We start from the raw sequence: 24,229 nt of genomic DNA, 5'->3' as shown, positions 1-24,229 counted from the left end.
AGAAGTGAAACGTCTTCAAAGAAAAAAACTAGAAAGTCCAGATGCCTCCTGAAAAAAAGCACCTTTGGGACAACCATGACCTGGATTGATGACTGAGAATCCCTCTAGACTTTTAGCTATGCACTTTGGGATAAACCTCCCCTTGAATAGTATGGGAGTATGAACGGATTTTGCAGAAAAATTACAGATTACAGGAACCATTTGAGTTTGAGATGCAGACTACCTAGACTCATCCCCAACAGCCTGCATCTGTCTTAAATAGGGAAGAGACATAGGGCAGAAAACATCCTGTAAGCCAAGAAGGCTCCACACCCATTTGAACTACTCAGGTAACCCTGAGGACACAGATAAACCTCCAGGTGGCCTCAAGGACCTTCTAAAAGGATGCAAATGACCAGCTGTCTGCAAGGAGTATAAACCCTTCCATTGTCTACCATCCAATCAGAGCTGAAGAAGCTTCTTGGATGAGAAGAAGCTTCATAGAAAAAACAAAAATGTCTAGTTGCCTCCTGAGAAAACAAAAATCACCTTTGGGACATCCCAGACAAATGGTTGTCCAGTCTTTTGTTGAAAACTTCCAGCAATGGAGCACCCACAATTCCGGAAGGCAAGCTATTCCATTGATTAATTCTTCCCACTTTCAGGAAATCCCTCCTTATTTCCGACCTCCCTCTGATGAGCATCCACCCATTGCTTCTTGCCCTTACATAAGAACTTCGCACCTACATTCATGGAAATCCTTAATGAAAAATTATTTCTCGATTGAAGCAATGGCAGCATAAACATTCCTTATCAAATGTACAACGTTGCCCATGGGAAAATCAGAAAAGCAATGCATGTACCCGAAAGGGGGATCCTTTTCATGGTGATCAAAAAAAAAAGAGATGCAGAGATTTTAAATATAAAGAAACCTGCAGGAAGTAACAGAAATATATCTGAATTCCGATTTAATTGAATGACAACTAATTCCATAAACAGTGGATTTGAAGGTGCAGAAAGAAAACAACACTCTGACTAATACTGACAGGGAGAGAGTCACTGTGTATAAACCTAAAGCAAACCCCACTCCCTTTTTAGCATTGATGATGTTACCTAGTTTGGTAGTGAGATGTCTGCAAGAAAATAACGAAGCCCAGAGAGCGCTGAGGCCCCCACCAAAAACTGCATTATTTGGAAAGTATAAATCACACATCAGGGCCAAAGAAGAAGTGAAAGAAGCCCAGAAGAGAGTTGTTTTCTCCCCTCTTTCTGTTCTCCTCTACAGATTAAAAGAACAAATTCCAAGAAGTGAAAATACTGGAGCTGTCTAACAGTGTGATGTATGTCAAGACAGGAAGCCACACTTGTGGAATCAGGGAGAGAATCGAGCAAGAGAATAAACAAGGTAGACAAAGACATACATACAAGTGTTTGTGTAGAAATGTATGCATGCATGTATATACGGTTGTCCACAAGCTAGGTCCAAAAAGTCAAACTCTGGCTCAGATACGTAGATGACACCTTCATAATCTGGCCACATGGGAAAGAAAAACTGAACAACTTCCTCACACACCTCAACAGCCTACACCCCAAAATACAATTCACCATGGAAACAGAAGCCAACAACCAACTTCCCTTCCTAGATGTCTTGGTATACAAAAGATCCAATGGCTCCCTAGGACACACCATCTACCAGAAGAAAACACATACTAACCGCTATCTACATGCACTCTCACACCACCACCCAGCACAGATCAATTCCGTAGCCAAGACACTCATCTCCAGAACAAAATGCTTAGCCGATGAACAACACCAAAAAACCGAACTACACACTCTCACCAACGTACTTGCAGCCAATGGATTCCAAAGAAAGAAGATTACCCACCTAATCCAAAAAGAAACCCCAACCAAAATCCAAGACAGAGAACAAGAAAACGGCAAAGCCCTCCTCCCATATATATAAAAGGCACTACAGACAAAATTAGCAAGATCCTCCAAAAACACAACATCAAAACAGCATTCTGCACAAACAGAAAAATATCCACCATCCTAAGAAACCCCAAAGACAAAATCGAATTAGAAAACCAAGGAGTATATGAAATCCCCTGCACTGCCTGCCCTACCACATACATTGGACAAACTAACAGAAGAATAAGTGCACGCATTGAAGAACATAAGAACTCAATCAAAAAGAAGAAACGACCTCTTTCCTGGTCCAACACCTCAAAGCCACAGGACATGAAATTGATTTTAAAATACCAGAACTATCGTCAAAACTGAACACTTCAACAGCAGAATAATCAGAGAAGCCATAGAGATAGAAAAACGCCCACACAGCATGAACAAACGAGATGACACCTCCCGCCTTCCAGCCATTTGGAAACCCGCCTCATGAACAGACGAGTACCTAACATGAAGAAGGACACCAGACCCACACCCATGAGAGCCACACAAGATGCCACCACCACACTTCCATGCAGAAAACAGACTCCCACCCACTCAGAAGATGAGACACGACCATGGACCAGAAGCTGCACGGCAGCTGCATCACTACCCACTTCAAACCCCTCCGAGCCATACATGAAGCAAACCGACACCCACTATGAAGATGCAGAAGGACCACGAACTCAAGCCAAACAGCAAGATCACAACTCACCAGCTCAAATCCCCAGCAACTAAGACTAACCTGAGCACAACCAAGCCCCCACCTGAACAGAACACGCTCCAACCAATCAGAACACGGCTAACCCCCAACCAATCAGAACACAGCCAAACCCCTACCAATGAGAACACACCCCACCCAATCAGAACACAGCCAAGCCCCCACCCAATCAAGTCCCACCCCACTGGCAGTTAAAAGGAGGAAGCAGCTGCAATCTCACATTACTCTGAGAAGCACAGAGCCGGAGACAGAAGCCTGAAGATGATGAATGAGACTTCATCGAAACGTTGCCTAGATACTTCGAATCTTACGCGGGAGAAAACCCGAACAACCAAAGATCCATATATACAGTATATATATATATGTGTGTGTCTCTGTGTGTGTGTGTGTGTGTGTGTATAACAATAGCATTTAGACTTATATACTGCTTCACGGTGCTTGATGAGTGCTTTACAGAAGGGGTCGCCAACCTTTTGGGCCTCAGGGGCCACCAAACTCATAATTTTAAATCCCACGGACCTGAAACCCTGGGAAAAGCCCCAAAAAAGTCTGCAGGAAAATTCCCCACCCCATTTTCCTACCGATTGATCATTCTTTATTTGGGATCACAGGATACCATCTCCAGCTCCGTTCTCAGGGGACTTTTGGTTTAATGCAAGGAAAACAGCAGAAGCAGCAGAAGTCTTTCTTTCTCTCCCCCAAACCCCGCCAGAAATGAGTCTTTGTAAGACTTGTCCCACTGGTGCAGCCTCTTGGAGCAGGATGCCTTGCAGGGTCCCAAGGACTCATTTCTGGTGGAATTTGGGGGTGAGAAAGAAAGAGTTTGCTGCTTTCCTTGCGTGCAGCCAAAAGTAGAAAAAGAAAGAAGCGAGAAGAAGCATCCCAGTGGCCAGGCCAGGCGCATGAGGCGAGTGGGGCAAGTTCCCTGCCCCCGCCCTTTCTCCCATCCCCTCACTACCTCATGCTGTTTGCAATGCAAGCGACGCAAAGCCTTGTGTTCCCATGTGGGTGGCGCAGCCTTGTGTTCCCACACAGTCTGGATTAATTACTTTGGGGGTTTGGGGGGGTGACATTTCTCTGCGGACCACCAAAATTTTTTCACGGATCACCAGTGGCAACCACTGCTTTACAGAGTCTGCTTATTTGCCCTCAATAATTTGGGTTCTCATTTTACTCACCTCAGAAAGATGGAAGGCTGAGTCAACCTTGAGCCTGGTGAGGTTCGAACTGCTAGCAGTGTACAGAATTAGCCTGCAATACTGCATTCTAACCACTGCGCCATCACGGCTCTTACACCTGTTCTCTTTTCCTCTTGAAATAAGTAAGGCTTAAACAAACTATATTGGAGTATCACATGTTATTGCAAATTGATAACGTCCCATTTATTTTCCATTACTATAAATAAAGAAGAATAACAGCTCATTTTCCGCCTCGATAAGTTATTGATGTTTGCTGAGATAGAGAGAATAGCTGAAAGACCAAGATCTCTTTTCCGAATACGTGCCTACTACACAAATATCCATTTTATTTACATTTGTACTTGCAAACAAGGGCCATGAATTTGAGAGAGGATCTGTTGCAATTTTCTCAGTTAATAAATAGGGCTGTCCCCATTGTAGATGTTATTCTCAATGGAGGCAATTTAATTTTAAATTCACAATTAATTGCTGCTTCTCTTTTTCCACCACACATAAAATAATTACCATCTTATGGCAATATCATCGTCTCTAGAACAACCAATTATGTCCTCAGGAATAGCAAGTGTGGAGGGCAAAAAAAACCTTGAGTAGGTTGATCCCTTGCTCTTTTGTGCCTTGCCAAAAAGATAAATACAAATACAGATTATCAGAGTTGGAAGGGACCTTGTAGGTCATCTAGTCCAACCCCCCCTGCCCAAGCAGGAGACACTACACCATTTTTGACAGATGGCAGTCCAGTCTCTTCTTGAAAACTTTCAGTGATGAAGCTCCCACAATTTCTGAAGGCAACTTCTGTCCCGTGGGTTGACTGTTCTCCCTGTAGAAAGTTTCTCCTTATTTCTAGGTTGAATCTCTCCTTGTTCAGTTTCCATTATTCGTTGTCTGGCCTTCAGGTGCTTTGGAAAATAGTTTGACCCCCTCCTCTCTGTGGCAGCCCCTCAAATATTGAGTGCTTGCACACAGTCCTGCTATTCCAATAACCTGGGTGCATTTTTCACTTGCCATACCTGAAAGCTTTAATTTTTCCACCAGTGGAGTGGATACATGAGCAGGACGGATTCATAATTCCCCAATTAAATGAAATATTCACAATATGAATATTATACCCCAAAGCAACTCAAAAGAATAAGGTTTCATACCATTACAACTTTCATGCTTAACATAAGGAAATTATCAGGGAAAACACTAACAATGTTTATTCAATTTGTATTACAGTAGATTCATTTACAATCAAGGGGAAAAATTACTGCAAGTCATCTCCGATGGATGGCTCCAACTGAACCCAAAATCTCTGTTGCTAAGTGAGACAGTTGTTAAGTGAGTTTTGCCCCATCTGATGACCTTACCTGCCACTGTTGTTAAGTGAATCACTGTAGTTGTTAAGTTAGGTTGTTAAGTTGTTAAGTTAAGTTGTTAAATCACTTTTTCAGTGCCCTTGTAATTTCAAACAGTTACTAAACAAATGATTGTAAGCCGAGGGTTACCTCAATATCAAAAGTGCCAATCGTCACTTTCCTTAGAAAAGCTCTAACAATCTGTCCCTAGAATTAGTTTTTGCCTAAGATTCCAAGTAGACCTGACCCTAACCCTAACTATACTGTAATGTATATAATGTAGAGAAAAGTAAAGTCGTACACTTAGGCAAGAAAAACCAAAAGTACACATATAGACTGGGTGAAACCAGGCTCAATAGCAGTAACTGGGAGAGGGATCTTGGAGTCTTAGTGGACAACCAGTTAAATATGAGCCAGCAGTGTGCAGCCCGCCGCCAAAAAAGCTAATGCAACCCTAAATTGTATTAACAGAGGGATACAATCAAGATCAAGGGAGATACTAATACCACTCTATAAAGCCTTAGTAAGACCACACCTAGAGTACTGCATCCAGTTTTGTTCACCACATTATAAAAAAGATATTGAGACTCTAGAAAAAGTACAGAGAATAGCAACTAGGATGATTAGGGGACTGGAGGCTAAAAAATACAATGAACGGTTGCAGGAACTGGGCTTGGCTAGTCTAGTGAAGAGAAGGACCAGGGGAGACATGATAGCAGTCTTCCAATATTTGACGGGCTGCCACAGAGAGGAAGGAGTCCAGCTGTTTTCCAAACACTTGAAGGCCAGACAAGGAATAATGGATGGAAACTGAACAAAAGGTTCAACCAAGAAATAAGGAGAAATTTTCTGACAGTGAGAACAACCAACCAATGGAACACTTTGCCCTCTGAAGTTGTGGGAGCGCCATCACTTGAGACTTTCAAGAAGAGAGGGGTCCCTTCCAACTCTGATTATCTGTTATCTGTTATCTAGTTTCCTTTTCATTGTCAATGGGATTTTCCCATGTATTTTACTGTGGCCCAAAAAGAAGTCAGAATGTAAATCTGTAACTGTCGTTTTCTGTAGAAAACCTCTAAGAATCTGTCCCTAGCATAAGTTTTTGGCTCAGGCTCCAAGTAGACCTAATCCTAATCCTAACTCTAATCCCAGTTTCACTGTCATTCTCAATGGGATTTTCCCACGGATTTTACTGCCGACCCAAAACAAGTCAGAATGAAAAGCTGTAGCTCTCACTGTCCTTAGAAAACATTTAGGAATTTATCCCTAGCATGGGTTTGTGACTCAGACTCCAAACAGACCTAACTTTAAGCCCGTCCCTAACTCTACTAACCCTAGTTTCATCTTCATTGGCAAGGTTTTTTTCCTATATTTTCTACTGTAGTTCACAAACAAGTCAGAAAGAAAAGTTGTCAGCATCGCTTTCCTTAAAAAAAAAAAACCCTCTAAAAATCTATCCCAAGCATTAGTTTTCAGCCAGGGCTTCGTGTTCAGTAACCTAACCGTAGTTTCATTTCCTTTGGTTTGGGCCAATCCGCAGGGCACTGTGAGTCCTAGTCCCACTTTACGAATGAAAGCCAGCATGGGACTTTGAAAACCTTGACTTATAAAACTAATAAAGGCAGGATAAAAATCAAACAAATAAATAAAAATAAACTATATCCTTGTTATATAAAAGACAGCGCATATCAAAAGAAGAATTCTTCACTAAGCTACCTAAGAGTAAACTGGTTACTATTTCTTCTTTTATTGATGGGGCAAAACGGTCATCATATAATTTTAACCAAGAGTAGTGGAAAAAAGTTATTTACAAAACAAATCAATGGCTGTGAATTTACCACCAATCAGAAAGATTGTGTCCTGAAAGGGAGGGAGAGTAGTGGGATTCAAACTTTTTTTACTACTGGTTCTGTGGGTGTGGCTTGGTGGGCGTGGCAGGGGAAGGATACTGTAAAATCTCAAGTCAGAGGTGGTATTTGCCGGTTCACCAAACTACTCAAAATTTCCGCTACCGGTTCTCCAGAACTGGTCAGAACCTGCTGAAGACCACCTCTGAAGTGGGAGATCTTAGTAACTTACACACAAGGGCTGACTTCCTAATACTCGTGCAACTCCCATCTTAAGTTATAGATTTGATTTCAGTGAGGTTACTGCAAACAATAAGAAGAAGCTGGATCTTCGCTTCCAGTTTTCCAGCTAATGTTTTTGAATACCGCTGCAAATTACGAAATTTAATTAGCCAGAAAACTGCCGGGAAGAACAAAGAGGGTGGTATTATCTTGGTATCTTTTCTGAAATTAGTCTTTTAGAGGAAATTTGCCATATTAATCATCCAAAAATATTTTTGATCACTGAATTATTAGTTTCCCCTCCGGCCCAGCCTGTTTTCAGGTATTCACGGCTATAGGTGATTGCCTCTTAATTACTACATGGATGCCTTCTATTCATTCTCATTAATTCATGTCTTCTGGCATAGTCCCAAATGGCAGCTTTGCCCTATATCTTCTAATTACTTCTATAATTGAATTTGCCCACTTTTCCTAACCTATTTTTTTAAACTGACTGTGTTTGTTCATGGTTTATTGTGTCTTTTTTGTGTTAGCTCTCAGCAAGCAGAATGTACATTGATTCTTTCCTCATTTCTCATTAATTTTCAAGAGCTGGGCTGTACGTCTATTTTTTCTGCCTGTCAGGTATATTGCTAGTTCAAAAAAAAAAAAAAAAAAAAGGCGGGGGGGAGGAAAGAGAGAGAGAGAGAGAGACTCTTATTATTAAAGGTTAGGTAAAATAGACCAAAGTTAATTAATTCATTGGCAACTCTGAGCCAATTACTGAAACCTCTCTTATTTATATTCTTGTTAACAAGACAGGAATGAGAAATAACTGTTAAAGACATATTCAGGTACTGGACAAGCCTCTCTAGAACTTAAGCATTTAGTTCTCTTAATAAAAAAAAAAATGATTCCAAATCAGAGGTTTACTGCTCAATTGTCAAATCAATTGTGAGCTGTTAGAGGATTTTCATGCACAATACATAGAAAACCTTGAGATTTTCCAATCCATATTATTTACTACGAGGCATGACTCTTGTCAATGAGAAACAGACCGGTTGTTAGCTAAACTTGCAGATGTAACTAATAGGACAGGGAAGAGGAACCTCTGCTAAGTGATACTTGAAAAATGTTTTTATCCCCCAGTAACATTTATAGAGAAAAGAGAATTGTCCTTGTCTCCATCTTTGCCACCTGCTCCTCAGTAATTGATGGGTTTCTTTGGAGAAAACAGTTGAGAATGGCATTGCTGGGTGGATTCCCCCAAGAGATGCAATCCCTTCGTAGGAACCAGTGGGGCCCAATCCACCACATTTCATGTAAATGCCTTAATTGAACGTAAATGTTTGGTCATTTTGGAATGTGACTATTGGGCGAAGGAATCAAGACCTCCATAAGGCTGCAGTATGGAGCCCATACACAAGTACATTAAGCCTACACACAAGAATCTGGTCAATTGAAGCTCAACACATAATTGGTGCCAGTAAGAGTCAATGGAATTCAGAAAGGCTTGGACTTGGGAGCGCTTGTGGAAATGCAACGACTCCAAGCTTATGATGCCTTTAACTCTGCCCCTGTTCCCCCAGCACTACCTACTCTTCTCCTACATCAACTTTCAGAATATTTTCCTTCAAAACCAAAGGTGGAACTCGGATCAGAAATGTGTCGTTCACTAGATTTGAAATGATTTTGCAATGTAATTGTGTCCCAAAGTTGCTTTTTCAAGAGGCAACTGGCCTTTCTGTTTTTTTTTTCCCTCTGAAGACGTTTTGCTTCTCACCCAAGAAGCTTCTTCAGCTCTGACTGGATGGTGGGGAACAGTTCCAAGAAGGCTCCACACCCATTTGTGTTACTCCGATGACCCCAATGACACAGATAAACCTCCAAGTGCTTCAACAACCCTCTAAAAGGATGCAAATGACCAGCTGTCTGCAAGGGGTATAAATTCTTCCATTCCCCACCATCCAGTCATAGCTGAGAAAAACATGACCCGGACACCTGAGAATCTCCATGAATAAATGTAATTGTGTGTGTGTGTGTGTGTGTGTGTGTGTGTGTGTGTGTGTGCATATGATGATGATAATGTTATCCATTCAGTCATGTCTGACTCTTGGCAATTCTATGGGCCAGGTCTCTCCATATCTTCCTATCTTGCACTATTCCTTTGAGTCGTTGTATGATCTGGCTGGTGTCAGCTTTGATTATGTCCAGCCACCATGTTCTTCTCCCCCTGCCCCTTTATCATTTTTATTTTATTATATAAAATATAAAGAAGAAAAGAAAAAATAAGAAATTAAGGGAGGGAAAAGGAGCGGGGAAAAGGGGGTGTGAGATGCAAGGGGACAAAAAAAAAAAGAAAGAAAAGGGGGCATTGACTTTCAACTCTTCTTAGCACAGTACAAGATAAAACAAGTTTTAAAAGATAAAACAAGATAAAACAAGGTTTTTTTTTCTTCACAAGTACAAATTCCAGAAGTGATATCCAAATGAAAACGTATTTTCCTCTTTGAATAAAATAATCAATTTAAACATTCCTGCTTTATCTTCCTTGGTATGGAAATAATGTGTATTTCTATTTGCACTTGGTAATATTTGTGAGCTGTCACCATTTTTATTTACAAAATTTATTGTATTCTTTCAAATTCTTTGGCATCACTGAAAAAAGGGACACCCCCCATTTTCAACCTTTTTTCCCTTCAAAGTACTAAAGTTATTTTTTAAAAAACCCACCTGTACCAGCCACCATGTTCTTTGATGGCCTGGTTTCCTTGTACCATTGACTCTCCCCAACATAATTGCTTTCTCCAGTGAATTCCCCCGCATGGTGCAGCCAAAGTAAGTGAGAAGCAGTTTTGTGATTTTGCCCTCTAGTGACATGTCTGGTGTTATATGCTTCATACTTGCTTGTTATTGTGTTTCCCCAAAAATACAACCTACCCTGAAAATAAGTCCTAGCTTGATTTTTACACGTGCACCCAATATAAGCCCTACCCTCAAAATAAGCCCTAATTAAGACCCCACCCACTCCAGGGTGCATGGGTAAAAATTAAGCTAGAGTGGGGGTGGGGAGGTGGAGCTGCCCTACTACTTACTTTCGGACAGTTACAGCCAGGCCTCACACATCCCGACACCTGCCTTGCCGGGCCATTTTTTCTGCAGCTGGCAAGGCTTTCCTGAAGGCCTTTGCAGCCAATAACAGAGCTCCGGATAGATCTGGAGCTCTGTTATCTGTTTCAGAAGCCTTCAGGAAAGTCTTACCAGCTTTGCTGGCCTCAGAAGAACTTCCCGAAGGCCTCTGAAAGTGAAAAGGAGGCCAGGGGTGAAGAGCACAAGTGATGAAAATCGTCCCCTCCAAAAATAAGACCTGGTGCCTTTTTAGGTGACAAAAAAATATAACACAGGGTCTTACTTTTGGGAAAACATGGGTAGTCACTTTTGCTGTTTAGGGAATACAGAGAAGCCGTCTCCAGCATCATAGCTCAAATGAGTGATTTCCTTCCTGTCTTGCTATTTTTAAGATCCAGTGTATGCCTCTATCACAATCTTTTCTGGATAATATTACTCACGTTACACTCTTAACTGACTCCCACTTGTTAATTCATATTTTCTTTTTATTAACAGTGAAATATTCAATTCCCTTAAGTCTGTTTCTGATTCAGAACTTCAATCCACAACACTATGAGCAGTTCATGCTTTGGACCTTCTGGATTCAACATTATTCAGACTATTCATTCTTCTATTTATTCTTACATTACTCATTCAACTCGCCCAGCCTCTTAACTCTCAACCTCTAACTGACAATTTAAGTGGGGTTTCTTCTCGGTAGATGCTCTCCAGCAAGGGCAGTTAGATCATTTCCACTCCTTCTCACGAATACATGGCATGAAGCATTGAAAACAGTGCAGTTCCTTTTTAAAACATTCTTTTTAATTTACATTAAAATTACAGATGTTACAGATTCAGAAATATAAAGCATTTTAAGAAGACGAAATGTCACAATAATCCAAAAATTGCAATAATAATGGAGTTCTGGGTTTACCAATAGGTGGTTAGCAAGGTGAGCTGCTGTGGCGCAGTGGTTAGAGTGCAGTACTGCAGGCTACTTCTGCTGACTGCCGGCTGCCTGCAATTTGGCAGTTCCAATCCCACCAGGCTCAAGGTTGACTCAGCCTTCCATCCTTCCGAAGTCGGTAAAATGATGGCTCAATTTGTTGGGGCAATATGCTGACTTTGTAAACCGCTTAGAGAGGGCTGTAAAGCACTGTGAAGTGGTATATAAGTCTAAGTGGTATTGCTGCAACAGCTAGCCTAACATGGTTTTCCTATTTGTCCATCCACTCCATGCATACTATCTTATCAGATAGACCAGTATAGGTAGTCCTCAATTTATGATCATAACTGAACCTGTCATTACATATGTATTATGACCCAGGTCAGCTAAGCAGAGGCGGGCTTCCGTAAAGTCCTTTTTGCTGTTCCACAACAAATAGCCGGTGAAGCTCCACCCTAAACTTTGCTGAAGGCAGCAGCTCACTGTCAGTGTAACCCAAGCCCGCAAACTAAGGCCTATGGTCTCCAGAACTGATTCACAAAGGCAAAGAGGAAGTTCCTAATCCAAAACAAGGTGCAAGTCCATAAGGCAAGATGCAGAGTTCGCAAGCAAGGTTCAGAATCCAAAAAAACGATTTAGGACAGAGTTTTCCCAAGGCGGGGGAAGTGCATGACAGAGCAAAACAGTTGTTCCTGACAAAGGCACCATCCTCCGGCCTCTGCTTAAATCAATTTAAGCCAGGTGTTCCTTGTGAGGAGGAGCAGGGCGGCCTCCTGGCCAGCAGCTTCGCAGATCTCCTTTGAGCTTTCCTCTGCTTCACTCTACGTGCCCTTGGATCGAGTGGAGGAGGCAGCTGTTCCTCATCAGAGGGGATCTGCTGCGTCTCCTCACCTCTGCTTGTCTTCTGCCGATCCTCCCTTTTGTTCATGATGAAAGACAGCTCCCTGTCTGGTCAATCCCCTCCCCAATAACAGTGGGCCTGGGACAGCATCGTCCTCATCCCCTGGATTCTCCAGGCATTCCAAGGGAGATGTGCCATCCCTGTTAGAAGGTCCCAGTTCCAACTCTTTCTCCTTCCAAACCGGGATCTGATTGGGCCATGACAATAAGAGAACTGATATCACATCATTTTTTGTGGTAGCCATTTTGTCAACTCTGAAGTGAACCTGGCTAAAGCCATCTTGTGCTGCCTCAAGGTCGCCACGAAGTCTGAGAGAGGGAAAGGAGGGGGGAAAGTAGATAGCCCAGCTAAAAGTCAAAACAAAAAGTTTCCCTGTGGGAACCAAGGTCATCGTAACAGGTCATCTTGGTTGTCCCAAGGGTGATTTTTTTTTTCAAGAGGCAATTGGATTTTCTAGTTTTTCTTTGAAGTCGTTTTGCTTCTCATCCAAGAAGCTTCTTCAGCTCTCTGTGTTCCACTGTCTCTTTCAAAACCTCTGAGGTGAAGAAGCTTCTTGGATGAGAAACGAAACGTCTTCAAAGAAAAACCAGAAAGTCCTGTTGCCTCTTGAAAAGGAGGGGGAAAAAAGCACCTTTGGAGTAACTTTAAATGGTTGCTAAGTGACTAGTCATAAACCAAGGATTATATTTTGGGAATTATAGGTAAAGATGTTGCAATAGAGGCTGTGTGATAACTTGTAAATGTGAGGTGGTTGCCAAGCGGCCAAAATATGACCATGTAATTGTGGGGACAAGACAAGAGTGGCAACCATCACTTTGTAGACAGGTCATAAATACTTTTTTAAAGAGTTCATCGTAAATTTGAATAGTTGCTAAATGATAATTAATACAGCGTACAATTCAATAAAAATAGGATACAAAGAACCTGGGGATATTAATTGCATTGGAGATATTGTCAGAGATGCAAGGGGACTCAATAAAAGTGATACTCTATCTGAGAAAACCTGGTAGCCAAGCATTTAGACGGCAGGGGTGTCTTCAAAAATTATCTCCATGGATGAGCAGGTTAATTCGTTTGGGTCTCTAGTGTCAACTTTATGAAATCTGTTCGAGATGTATCACTAAACTTGTAACAGCTCCCTGATCTGGCGCTGGCAAGCCTTAAAAGGTTTTCCCAGTAAGATCAATAGGAGTGTCAGAAACAAGAAATCCAGATTTATTTACCCTGTACATATAGCATGCATTAATCAAACTATTCCATGTTTCTTTGGAGGAAATTAGTGGGGAAAAAAATACCAGTAGAGATAATTGAAAGCTTACTAAAAAAAAAAATGAAAATGGAAATCAATATAAGTCTGATGGATATATTGATGTCATGTTATAAAATTAAATTATTATTACTTTTTCAGTTTTGTAAAAATAATAAAAAGGGAAATTAAAAATATTCACAGAGCAACTTTTTAAACTTGTTTAGGTATTATAAACACAGGCTTTCTTTCTTCCTATAAAAATTGAAAGAAAGAAAGAAAGAAAGAAAGAAAGAAAGAAAGAAGGAAGGGAGGAAGGAGGGAAGGAGCAGACAATCAAAGAAAAAAGGGTGGAAAGGAATAAAATAAAATACAAGGTGACAAAATATGGAATTTACATGCATTATAGAATTAAAGTTTTCAGTAATTTACTAATTAGTTTTAAGGAGCTGAATATATTACATTGTTATATAAAATTAGAAGTTACTGTAGATTTTATTCAAGTTACTATTTTGATTTTACAGGTCCTCTAAAGCTAGAACATGTAAAATTTATATTAAGAGAAACCTTTTGTTTCATAAGTTTTTGTCTTAAATATGTCTAAATTCTGTCAGGTTTCTAAGTGTTCCCTCTTGTTTTTGCAGTAATGCTGTACCTCTTAACTGAAAATATTAAACTATATCTTGATAGTGAATCCAGCCATTTCAAAAAGAAAATTTCAAAGATTTTATCTTTGTCTTATTGATATTCAAATCTTGCAATTTATAAATTCTGTTATCTCTTCACTGAGCAAATTGCTTTTTCAAATATAGAGAGAACTTTTTTTTTAAAGGCACAATTCAGTGAATAGGGTTCCTTCAAGCTTAATATCAATACTTTGTTTCTGCAATCCTGAATGTATAAAATATTTTTTCTGCTGTCCAATTGCTAATCCATTGATACATAATTCAAAAGAACGTGAGCATAAAGAAAAACTAGTCTTTCAGAATAAAACTAATATGGGAGATTGTTTGGCCAAAAGAGATCCATTATACATGATCACCACATCTGGCCACAATTAAGTGAACCTATCTGTTTTTTTCCTGAATATTTTGGGTTGCTTTTTTCTTCCTTTCCTTCTGCTTCTTGTTTTTATTTGCATTTAAAATAAGACACTTTTTAAAATGTTGCAGGTGAAAAGAAGGAGTACAGATGAGTTTCTACTACTTCTAGAAGCCAAGTTACAAGGCAAAGCATTCAGCTGCTCATCTGTCCATTTTGTAAGTGATTGAATTTTTCAATTTCAATTATTCTGTCAATGCACACAGAAAGTTCATTTTATAAAGTGAGACAGAGCCAAGAAACTGTGAGTTAGAGCTTCTTTTGCAAGTTAATGCAATGTTGTTATGTTCATTTCCAGAACTGTCTCTGAAATGGGATATGATAAACCTACAAAATATTCCAACTTTCTTATCCAATGTAATAAAAAAAAAAACATCTGTAGCTCAGAGTTGAACTGCTCTTGGTGCTCTGTGAGGCTTGGTTGTTTTCCTGCAGAGGTTTCATTACCCAGTTAGGTGATATCATCAGTCTTAGTGTTGCCCAACTAGTAGGGTAATGATACCTCTGCAAAATAAACAACCAAGCTCAGAGAGCATCAAAGACTTTACTTATCCAATCTCTTGGAATATTAGGTGGTGGTGTTTTTTTTTTTTTAGAAAAATGTAGTGAGGATGCAGGTTCGAACTTGAATGAAATAGCAAGAAAAATTACTGAGGCTAAGACTCAAATGTCTGAATAAACTGAAAGAAGTTAAGATACATGTTTTTCTTTCGCATTTCTTCTGGTTACTGATCTTTGAGATGAAGCAATATGGAACTTGTTTCCTGTATTGCAGTACTAAAGAAGTATTTAGAAAGAGGCCGTGCCTGCCTCTGCTTTGAAAAAATGCTTTGAAGCATGAGCACATCTTCTGCCCGAGCCTGTCCTAAGATGTGCCTGCATTAATAAGTCACATTAAACATGCTACTGTTTTAATGAGTCAACTCATTTGCTATAGCCCTGGTCATCAAAACCAAGAGGATCTGGATAGGGGTGGCAAGAAATTGTAAAAGGACAGACTACAAAGATTATTGAACAGATTATATCCAGCCTTTGGCACTTGGCTCTTACTATAGTACACAAGATTAAAAAGAAGGCAGTTTGAAGGCAGTTTCTCCTCCTTATTGGAGGAGAAGTCTCAAACCCTCTCCTCAGACAGAAATCTAACTTAATATAAATTACGTGGATAAATTATGCGCATGGGAACCAGATCTTTATCTGCAAAACCTAACTTTCTCTGAGAACAGCATTTTTTTAAAGCTAGATCCAATATGTTCTTCCATCAGCACTACTCCTAGACAGCTTTAATAAAATCCCCACAACAGAGTGCATTTGTCCATGTGGTGATAAGGAAGTTGAAAACCATTTTACATGTATTATTATGTTGTAAATTTTATAGGGACATAAGGTCTATTTATATTTTTCCTCTAATAGATAAATTCTCAGGGATATCAGACAAATTTTATCTGAATTATCTTCTCTGGGATTTTAAATCTGCTATTACCTGTGCAGTAGGTAAGAAGGCTAAACTGAATGTAAACTCTATCAGCAAATATGCTTATTTCCTATGCTTTTTCTAATAAGATTTTGAAGACTTCACTACCTGAGTGCAGTGCACCATATATTCAAGAAAATATTTTTCTATTTCCTGCTCACTTATTGTAGGAGGAGGGCCAAATTCCTTCAAGGATCATCAGTTAGAGCCAAAAATCAATCATGAATGGACTTGAAACAAGCAAGCAATGAGTAACATTGCCACCAAAAGTAACCAGAACTGTCTTATTTGCCACCCTTCTGATATATCAATTTTCTCTGATAATTTCTCATTTGCGTCTCACTGACTTGTTTACATGATACATTTAGCTTGGCTACTGATTTAATCCTTTTTCAGAGACTGTACAATATAGTGAATTAGGCAATCACATGAGCTGTGCTTATACAAAATACTACACACACACAAAACAAGGTTTAAACAAACCAAGCCTGACAAATACAGCCACTAAGTCTTTAGATTTCTTGGTTAAACATTTCTTGCACACTCAGATCTTCAATTCTTTGTAACCTTGTGTCTCTTTCAAAGAAGCATCCACTGAAAGATGGGTAGCATTTATCAAAGGCCTGGACCTATCATTTGTAGTCAGCAGTTAAGAGAGTCAGTCTGGTGTAGTGGTTAAAGCATCGGGTGAGAAACAAGACCAGAGGTGGTATTCAGCAGGTTCTGAACAGTTCTGGAAAACCGGTAGCGGAAAGGTGGAGTAGTTTGGAGAACTTACAAATTCCACCTCTGACTGGCCCTGCCCCCATCTATTCTCTGCCGCCATTGAGTCCCAGCTGATCGGCTGGGTCTTCTTTTGTTGCCCTGCACAAGAGAACGGAGCTGGAAAGCAGGTTAGTGGGGTGGGGAGGGAATGGGGATTTTACAGTATCCTTCCCCTGCCACGCCCACCAAGCCACGCCACACTCACCAAGCCACACCATGCCCACCAAGCCACACCCACAGAACCAGTAGTAAAAAAAAATTGAATACCACCACTTGCAGGAGACCATGAATTCTAGCCTTGCTCAGCCGTCTATCCTTCTGAAGTCGGTAAAATGAGGACCCAGATTGTTGGGGGCAATATGCTGACTGTGTAAACAGCTTAGAGAGGGCTGCAAAGCACTGCGAAGCGGTATATAAATCTAAGTGCTAATGCTATTGCTATTACATACCAAGTCACCTGGGTGACCTTGGGCCAGTCAGTCTCTCTCAGACAAGAGCAAACCACTTCTGGAAAAATCTCGCCAAGAAAACTGCAGGGACTGTTCCAAGATGCCCCTGAAATTTTCCATCCAGTCCCTGGATAGAAACTAATCAAGGAGAGAAGCAATTTAGAACTAAGGAGAAATTTCCTGACAGTTAAGACAATGAGTGGAACAAGTTTCCTCCAGAAGTTGTGAATGCTCCAACACTGGAAGATTTTTAGAAGAGATTGGACAACCATTTGTCTCAAATGGTATAGGGTCTCCTGCCTAAGCATGGGGTTAGACTAGAAGACCTCTAAGGTCCCTTCCAACTCTGTTACTCTGCTCTAAGTTGCCAGGAGTCAAAAACTGACCTGAAGGCACCCTTCAAAAAGATGCCTTCAAAGCACAATAATATATTCAGCTACTTAAGCACTTGTAAGCTACTTAAGCTGCTTGAGGATTTGTTTTTATCAGTGTCCTTACAAATGTAAATAAAATTACTGAGATGGTTGCCTGAAAGGAAAGAAAAAATATTAAGGTTTAAATGAGCCGAGGAATCTTAATGCTGCATTGGAAGGTGAACAAGAAGTCAGATGAATTTTCTCAATAGAATCTCCTGCAGCAAAAGAGCAACAACTGAGAAACCATTGTCTCTAGGACCTGCATTATCGGGGGGAGGGGAGAGGGAGGATCGAAAGGGGTAGAATGGTTAATGTTGCTTCACAACCACCACTTTGTCCATTTTTGATTCTCCTCCCATTGCTCTGAGCTTCAGAATTAGAAGGCTCTTTGAAAAGGCCTTCAAAGATGACATTGAACCAACTGCTAGACACATGGGGTTGTGAAGGCATTCTACCAGGTACTGAGGTTCAAAACCATGGAAAGTCTTATAGTCAAAACAGCTACTTTGGATATAGCTTAGAAAGACTTGTAGGGCTGGCGCGTTGTGCAACAAGGTCACATAGGATATTAAGTTTGAGTCTGGGTTAGGGACTTCTGTCCTCACTGTGAGTTGTGTGTGGGTGTGCGTGTGCACAAAGGGAGGCTCAGCCAATCTCATTGTACACATGTTGTACTCTGACAATAAAGGAGGTAATAATAATAAATGGACTGGGAGCCAGTGCAAACCAGAACTGGCTGGTATAATATGTTCTAGCTGCCTGATCCTAGTTATAACTTTTCCCCCACCAGTTTTTTCCAAACTGCCTTCAAAGAGAACCTGAGGTATGACAATTGTCCAGACTGAAGGTTACCAGAGAATGGATAATTGGAGTCAAGTCATCAATTTCAAATATGTTTATAGCTCGAATGAAAAGTTGATCCAACCCATAAAAACAATTTTGTAGATCCAAGTTCTTTGTAGGGCGAATCCTACTTTTAAAGATTCAGAAACATCTGATTAATAATGTCTCTGTCTTTAGAGTAAATCACAATTTGTTAGCCAATCTTTAGTTTATTATTATAGTTTGACCATCTACCATGTCCATGAACCCGTCTGGCTTTGAAGAGAAAGAAAAACGAAATGGTACATCATCAGTGTATTTATGACAATCCATTCTAACTCTCAGTGATACCACTGAGCTTTCACGTACAGTAGTTGTTGAACAACATGGAGCCCTTTGGGAGAGTCGAACAAGAATACCATTAGGTTGAGCAAATATTTCCCAGCATTAACTCCTTGAAATGTCCATTCAGGTAGGAGTGGAACTACTACAGGGAAACCTCTTACACAAACCCAGTTTGGGCACCTGTTTCTGAAGAGTTCTGACAGATCAAGAAGAATCAACAAGGTTGCATTTGATTTGACTCTTCTCAACAGAGATCTTCCCAGGTTTTGCAAAAATACAATGTGGACACTCCCCCACAAATATTATGTCAACCAGGTATTTCCAATGTACACTTCAGGTAGTACAGATGTTAACTCCTCACTGCATGTGCATTTTATATATTTACAGGCAGCTTCCACTGTGTGGACTAATTTGCCATTTCTGGGACAATAGACACAGAATTTCATTGCTCCAATCATGTATCTTCAGCAGCTCTAATCATCAGAGAAATTATTATGAACATATCCCTTCACAAGAGCTAAAAACCTATGGCAACCAGTTATGTTTAAAGTACAATTAGATTATTCTTGCATAAAAAGAATCAGAATGGTGATTGTGGCAGGGATGACTTTAAACCCCATTAACTCATTTGCCCAGAGAGATAACACTTTAGTTGTTCCTGAGGCGTATAATATACAGTGTTGCTGTTGAGTATACTGTTCTAAAACACTAGCCTAATTTATTTGAAATTGCCTATGCTATAATATTCCTAATCATTCTGGTGAAACCAGGGTTGGAATAGATGGCATTTAAGTATGGCATTCTTTAAGAATTCTGGCTAATTCAGATTGCAGAAAAACACAGTACCGATGGAATTAGATAGCACTTTATTTTTATCAATGGCGTTCTACCATTAGATTCCTAAGTAAAGTAAAGTAAAACCAGCAAATTATGAATGGATTATTAGGTTTCTGAAGCATTCTTGAATGATTCCCAATAGGAGCAATATATGAAAATAGTGAAGAAAAACATAAAACTAATTCCATATTTTTTTTTAGCACATTGTGTATTTTAAATGTTATCAATTTCTTTATTTTAGCAATTTCACTCAAGTGTTCTATTTTCAAAACCATACTTAACCAAATTTAAATAATAGGCACCTAACTTCTCAGAAATCCAGAACATTGGTAAATTAACACCAGAAAATTATATACGTTTGCACTGGTTTATACTACTTTATGAAGTTAATGGCTTGATGGTGTGCATGAATGTGTTAGTTCCACAATCTTATTAGCTCTTTGGTTTGTTGCTTTCAATCTTTATTTATATTGATTTTTCTCAGCCATGTTCCAGTACATTTCAATATACCTGCCTGAAAATTTCATTCACTAGTAAGGTACAACAAAGAATTCACTGACACGAAAACTGAAGTCTTTCTTGCTTGCTTGTTCAAATTATTTACAGCTGATAAAAAGCTGTATCCTTTTCTTTGGAGAACATTTCTATTATTTTTCATTTGTTTTTCTGATAATTGTAACAAATATGATTTCTCATTTAATATTCCTCAAGTTATGATATGGAATTTTAGCATATTCCCAATCTATTCCATTGCATTGTCATGTTCTAAAACTGTAATATTGCTAGTTAAAATTTTAGTGGACTCAGTGGCAGATTGCTACAGAGATTAAAAGCAAAGGTCAGAAGTGACTGTGGGTGATAGCTGATGATTTTGATAATGCTAATTGTATATTATGACAGAATGAAGGTGGGAAAGAAAATACAAGTGCTTTAAAAAGAGACAAACATCCCAAATGCTGCATTTAAAAGAAGGAGAGGGGAGGTGGGTTTAAAACATCTTTGTAGTGCCCTGTCACGAATTAAAGTCATAATGATGTCTGAATTAAAAATGTCAGTTCCTGTGAACGTTGATATCTTGGTGCTTTGTTCTTCAAGTCAAAATGTGTCTATTTGATGGGCTAAAATGACAGTTTGAAAATGGGAGATGCATAAACTAAAAATAAATAAATAAAAGGAGGAAGAAGAAAGGTGCCCCTCCTGAAGACATCTCAAAAGAAGGCCATAAAATGTAGTCCTTTAAGGAGAAGACAAGTAGGGTAGAAGGCAGAATCTTTAGGATGTAACCAAGCAGCACTAAAAGGCAATGTCCATGGCCAATCAAAATTATTTCTGTAGCTGCTGGGCTCTTGCAATTCTGTCTTTACACTAGACTGGAAACTCTTTGTACTAATTGCTAGACTGTACCAGATTTTCTGGTTCAGTTCCATCCTATAATTGAGTGACAATGATGAGCACGGAAGGGGGAAAATTTTCAAACTCACCACTCCAACCAGGAAGGGTTAGAAATGGTTTCATAGAGAGCCCATCACTGCTTGGCACTAAATGCAGAGGTTAAGAAAGAATCATCTGCTCTTGTCTCTTAATTCCTGGCAGGTGGGCTGAGACAACAAGGCTGCGTAGGATGAGAACAAGATCTTACAAATCCGTAGTACATATGCCCTCTTCCAAAAAAAAAAAAAAAAAAAAGTCAAAACAACAAACAAAAAACCCCAGCTCTTTGTGACAACAAGGAATGCTTGCAGACTGCCAGTGTGCAGCTATGGTGATGATTTTGTTAATTACATGTTTCCTGTAACTGTGGATACTCAGGCTGACCTCCCATTCCTGTTTGCCATTCTAAAATTACAAAATTTGAAAGCTGCCATTGTCTTGAGTAGAGATTAAATATCTGCTGGTGCGGAAATTTCCTTAACACAATCTCTAGGCAAGCCTCAAATATATAGTTAAGTATAATATTATTCCCGATAGAAAAGGCAGGCATATTGTGCATTATTTGTCTTTTAGCTGACTTGAATTGGTGAATTTTTATTTTTATTTTGGTTCAATTCATTCAGGAACTGAATATTGTACAAACTATATTGTCCTCGTGCTAACTTATTGTACAAACGTCCATGATGTGACTTTCATTAACTCATTCCTGGCTTGACAAAGAATTGACTTGATGGTCAATCCTTGGTTTGCAATCCTCAATCCTCTATCAGAAATATCTGGCACTGAATGCCATGGGACTTAAAGCTCGTGTCATCCAGCCTAACATTACACTGTCAACTGAGAAGAATGTGAAAAGAATATCATTAGACAGATGGAACCCCAGGGATGTCTTCAAAGCTTTGAAAACTTTGAGCAAATATCCCGTTTGTTCTTCTCTCCCACTTCACTTCAAAGACTTCACACACATAGCTATACACAGACTTGTGCATGCACGCAAACACACACACACACACACACACAGAGGGATACCCACAGAATAGCAGCTGTTCTCATAGCAAAACTGAGCTTTCCACTTTCCCAGTCAACATTGGGCAAAACAGTTGGATAGTTGTCCAAATAATTTGGATCAGAGCATCCTTGTACAAACCTGCCCTTAAATCAGTTCTAACCTCAGTCTTTCTATCATCAGGGCACAGGTTTGCCACTCAGTTCCACCAATGCCATACATCACAGTGATTCAGCCTTTATTTCATGCTTTTTCTTCTCCTTCTGTTTTGGTATATCACATTGCACCCCAATCCTTTCCATTCTCTTCCCCCCATTTTTGTAAGCCGCTTTGATTGCAAGAGTTTGGAAAACCCCGATACATCTAAGACACACACACACACACACACAGAGAGAGAGAGTTTGCAAAGTTTCATGCCTAGGCCAAACAGGTTGACATCACATAAACAAGGGCAGCAGAGTTAAGTGAAAGCTTACCTTTCCAACACTGAAAAGAGCTTCTGTGTGCCCCTTATGAGACCTACACCAGCTGACAGGTTGCAGATTTTTCCTCAAATACAGAGCCCCGAGCAGGTAAAAATGGAGAGCTAGCAAATACCTGAGAACAGGGCTGGGAAAGTCAAGGAAACAGAGAAACCATAAAATGACTTTCCAGATACACAGTCAGCTCTTAAACATGGGATATTACGAATGCTCTGGCTATAGACTTTTGCCAAAGCTGTAGTCCCCCCCCCCCTTCTTTCTTTTCTTTTTCCCTCTCTGTCTCTTTTAGTGAAGCTAGATTAGTTCATACAAAACTCAACAATACACCACTGAAACCCATTGTTGATATTCAACATTTTTCACATAGCAGAATAGAAGAGACAATACGGTATCTAGGAAACCATGGGCTGGATTATACAGTGATGCTATCTTTTCCTTCTGCCAGGCCCTGTAATTTTTCCCCTTCCAACCTACCACAGCAGAGTAGTACGAAACACCAGGGCATCAAAACCCAGTGCCCTAAAAATCAGAAGAGGCACCTGCCCTGTTTTTTAAAAATAAGAAAAAAAGAGAGAGAGAAACAGACAGACAGAGAGGGGAAAGCAGCCAAGAAAAATTAAAATAAATGCAGCGTTTAGCCCATAAAACATAGATACATTTTTTTAAAAAAACCCATCTTTACAGATAACTGAACGCTTTCCTGTTGTCGTGTCATTTTATTGCTTCAAACTGAAAAGAAATATTTTTTTTTCTTTGAAATACGCTCTGGAAAAACACAAGCAGCCAACAGCTTTAGGTTAAAGATGTTAACTCTAATTCATTTTTATCAGCAATTCTAAAATTCAAACATGGCCTACCTATACTGTCACACTAGCTCTGATTTCTACTTGAGAGAAGAAATGGCCATTCACAACACTGTTGCACAAGTTTTGCATTACTTTAGGATCCATGGGATGTCCAACTAAGCTTCTAGAGTGACTTATTACCTTCTGTGCAGAGATTAATTTTCCAGACACTCAGCTCACAATTAGGATTTCATTTATTTATGGAAGACACCAGTGAGAAAATTGTTCCCTCTTAACCATGCTTTAAATAATCCCGACGGCTCTCAGAACTTTAATCGATTCTTCTTTTTTTTTTCTTGTCTGGAATTTGAAGCCTTTATTTCATAATGCCACTAACTCTGAAGCTCATTCCATTTTTCACTTAATCCGGTTCCCATATTTTCATCCAAACCTCCAATTGTCTAGGTAGCCACTGAAAGTGATTGTTCCTACCAGTTTTTTTTCATCACTGCTGCAATTGACCAATTGACAACTGATTGATGGTTATCTTTTCACTTCAACAATGCAAGAAATTACCATCACTATGGCTATGTACAGTAAATGCCTCCAAAGTAAATTACATGATTCTAAAATTCTTCTTAGCTCACTTAGTAAAACATCAACATTGAAAGTTTTTTTTTTTTCGTTTTCTTTTCTTTTTTTGCCCACCCTCCTCCTCTCTTTCTCACTTTCTTCCTATATTGCAGATCTGGCCTTCCTTGTCAGTGCCAGAAAAGAGACTGACAGCTTCTTTAATAGGAAGTATAGAAAAGAACTTGAATAAGAGATGGCATAAGGCTTGCCTAAGACTTCATTCTCTGCAAGCGGCTATTATTTGCAAAAAAAAAAAAAAA

At 39.6% G+C, this 24,229-nt stretch overlaps 1 long non-coding RNA gene across 1 annotated transcript in view; it reads right to left on the bottom strand.

Annotated features, from left to right (window-relative positions):
• LOC148125903 (uncharacterized) overlaps positions 1-22,745 on the bottom strand; it is a 209,907-nt gene extending 187,162 nt beyond the window's left edge. Inside the window, exon 1 of the long non-coding RNA XR_015743636.1 lies at positions 22,546-22,745. This is a non-coding gene — a long non-coding RNA (uncharacterized LOC148125903). The remainder of the gene's footprint in view (positions 1-22,545) is intronic.
• Between the last annotated feature and the right edge of the window lie 1,484 nt (positions 22,746-24,229).

The sequence above is a fragment of the Pseudonaja textilis genome, chromosome 4 (assembly GCF_049901715.1).
Source record: "Pseudonaja textilis isolate UNSWEBS1 chromosome 4, rPseTex1.2, whole genome shotgun sequence".
In the NCBI taxonomy this organism is placed as follows: domain Eukaryota; kingdom Metazoa; phylum Chordata; class Lepidosauria; order Squamata; family Elapidae; genus Pseudonaja; species Pseudonaja textilis.
This window is presented reverse-complemented; position numbering and strand designations above follow the sequence as displayed.